Below are 3230 nucleotides of genomic sequence, written 5' to 3' on the forward strand. Positions count from 1 at the left end.
ATGCTGTCAAGAATATCCACATGATTTTTTTAATATACAGTTTCCACCCTTTTTTGTTTTAGAATGGCCTCTTGATAATGAGTGGAATGAAATTCCTACCTCGGAATGGCGTCCTAAAAGGGCCATGTTCAACACTGTCACGATAATAACACTAACTAATCCGTTTTCTGTGAGCTAATAATAATAATAATTACATTACATTACATTACATTACATTACATTACATTACAGGCATTTGGCAGACGCTCTTATCCAGAGCGACGTACAACAAAGTGTATAACCATAACCAGGAACAAGTATGACGAAACCCCTAGAGAGAAGTACCGGTCCAAGTACAGGGAACAACCGCATAGTTCAACTTGGACCCTGGTGGTTAAACTGATTAACACTAACAACGAGAACGGCAACAACGCAATCTATGGAAAAATAAAAATAAATAAAAATACAAGTAGTCGTTAAGACTGGCAATAATAATAATAATAATAATAAACTTTATTTGTACAGCACTTTTCAAAAACAAAGTTACAAAGTGCTTTACACAGAGAACAGTTTACCACACTGCTCTCCTCTAATTTGCAGATCTTTGCATAGTGACCCAGATAGGTTCGACATATTTGTGAAATTTTTCTTGTACATGCATGTTTCCAACTTCGATTTCAATATGGAGAAGCTGTTCATCTACAGTGAAAGAATGTGAAAAAGGCACTCTGGTGACAAGTTCAAATCTGTAAAAAATAAATCTGTATAGTGAAAGTGAAAGTCGTTCTTCCAAGAGGATCCAGTGAACGTTTCTGAGGTGAAACTCAGTAAAAAGTTGTTTATATTCCGTCTAGACGTCTAGCTACGTTTGGGTGAAAAGTTTTCAAGCCAGCTAGGACATAGTCAGGCTATAACCGGGTAAAACCTAAGATTTAACCTCACTAAACCTCATCCAGTTTTGCCAAAATGTCTGTGAACCTAGATTTCCACCCCCTGACTTCACGTATTGATCTGTTCAGCTGTGTTGCAAGTTCCTGATCTGAGAGCTGGAAGATCAAAGGGTAGTGAGTTCCACTGAGGTCGGCTTTATCCATTTTCATAAGACAGCCGTAGGTGACCTTTACATTTTGTTTCTTGGTCTATCATAACTAAGCAAAGCTTTGATCCAGAGTGAATTTTAAGAGAAAAATGTGACTAAGGTGGAATAAATTTCAGGTAATGTGGATGTAAAGAGTAAATTTCCTGTTTCTGTGTCTCTGACGGACTCTGTTCTGACCGCTGCTCTGTTGTCTTCCTCTTATGTAGGGGCGCTGGTGGACCTCTTCAATGACTACAAGTACATGTACTACACATGTGGGGCTGTAATGCTGGCTGCTGGGCTGTTCCTCTTCATTATGAACTTCTACAACTACAGGCTGCTGGAGCAGGAGAAGAAGCAGCAGGAGATGGACGTGGAACTGTCATCAGCCGAGAAGGCAAGCATGAGAGAAGAAGAGGCTAAAGAAAAAGAGGACCCCGCCCAGCAGGAGGAGTAACTGCAGGCCAGCCACGCCTGACCAGAGAGGCTTCACCCCAGAGGCCCAGCGTGACAACACAGATTACCCAGCGAGAGTTCACCTCTGTCTCCCACAAACGGCTCTGTGTGACCTCTGCAGGAACAAATGTAATTACTGTACCACTCTACAATAACCCAATTTAACTGAGCTTGCTCTCTCTGTCTCATTCTCCATCTCTCTCTCTCCCCCTCAAATTTTTTCCTCTGTATGTTGCACAGTATTTATTTTTACTTGAATTTATGGATCAGTTTGACTCTACATCAGGATGAGAAGAAACAGACTACATATGGAAGAATATAAATTTTTTTTTTCTTTTGTTTGGCTCTGATATGAGCTTTGTTTAATGGAGAACATGTCGTCTTCATGGTATTTTACAAACAACAGTACAGCGAATCATAGTTAATTCTCAGTAGCAATCTATAGCTGGCATGAATCAGATTTTTATACAGTATGTTTTTACTTTTTAAATCAGTAAACTAATACAATTTATATTAAGGTAGAAGTCTGTAAATGTATACTGTGAAGGATGAGAGACATACCGCATTACCTCATTACCATTTGCTGCTAATGAAAATAATATTCAGATTTATTCGAGTGTTGTCTTTTCGTGTCTAATCATTCGCTTCGATTTAAAACTGCAGCAGAACAGTTTGCTGTGTAATAAACAACAAATAACATTTCCTCATCCGCCTGGCTGTATTATTTCTTTATTACTACACTTAAGGAGATTATTTAATATAAATATTCATAAGTAAAATGAAAATATTTCTGATATTTTGTCACTTTATTTGCATCTACCTCGTAAGCAGTGGCTCAAAAACATTCCTGTAACGATTCATGTTAATAGCATTTACAAATGTATGCATTTGTATTGCTACCAAATTTTGTATATACGAATGTTGACTTTACAAAATACGCAATTTATCCACTTTGTCTGGACTGCTATGGTGTCAACTCATGTTTTTGCTTCGCAGCCTTTATTTTGACAGTCCCAGCTGATTTTGTTTTCACAGTAAGCTAAAAATGCCGTTGCCAAGGCAGTGGTCACCTAACAAAGCATGACTGTCAAACTCCAGCAAGTTCTGGGCAAACGCCTGCAACTGCATTTTGCCTCCAACGCTCAGCAAATTGTCAAACCAATAAATTAAAATCTCTGCTGGAGGTCCCGGGACAAGCCCCGGGACACGGGGGAGGGGAGGAGGAGGTGGGGGGGGGCACTCCAGGGACACGGAGCTGCCGCTGAGTCTGCTCCTTTTCCCTCCGCAGCGGCGTTTCTTTCCGCTGCGCGCTCTCCCGCCCCTCCCTTCCCTGATTCTGAACCTCCTCTCAGGTGAGCGCTCGGCGCCCGGCGGCTTTCCCTCCTGCCGCCCGCGCTCCCGCCCTTCCCTCCCGACCTTTAAAACTTCATCTCGGGCCGAACGCTCGGCACCTGGCGGCTTTGCTTTAACCGCGCGCGGTCCGCGACCTTCCCTGTCCCGTTTTTAAACTGCGCTCTCGGGCGAGCGCACAGCGCCTAGCTCCACTCCAAAAAGGGGTAGCGCAGGATACTGCTGTATTCAGCTGCTCACCTGGTTTACAGCCTTGCGTTGAGTTACCAAATAAGCTAAGCTTGCTGGAAGGTGTGCATTCTAAGTGGCAGGCCAAATAAATAATAAAAAAGTTTAAGTCACCAGTCAAGGTTATTTTTTGACGGAC

General features: G+C 42.0%; 1 long non-coding RNA gene across 1 annotated transcript; it reads left to right on the forward strand.

Annotated features, from left to right (window-relative positions):
• Positions 1 to 1083: 1083 nt before the first annotated feature.
• Positions 1084 to 2220, forward strand: LOC118211997. The gene is made up of 2 exons (XR_004762136.1): positions 1084 to 1194; positions 1285 to 2220. It is a non-coding gene; the product is annotated as an uncharacterized LOC118211997 (long non-coding RNA).
• The last annotated feature ends 1010 nt before the right edge of the window (positions 2221 to 3230 follow it).

This window comes from Anguilla anguilla, chromosome 13 (genome assembly GCF_013347855.1).
Source record: "Anguilla anguilla isolate fAngAng1 chromosome 13, fAngAng1.pri, whole genome shotgun sequence".
NCBI lineage: Eukaryota > Metazoa > Chordata > Actinopteri > Anguilliformes > Anguillidae > Anguilla > Anguilla anguilla.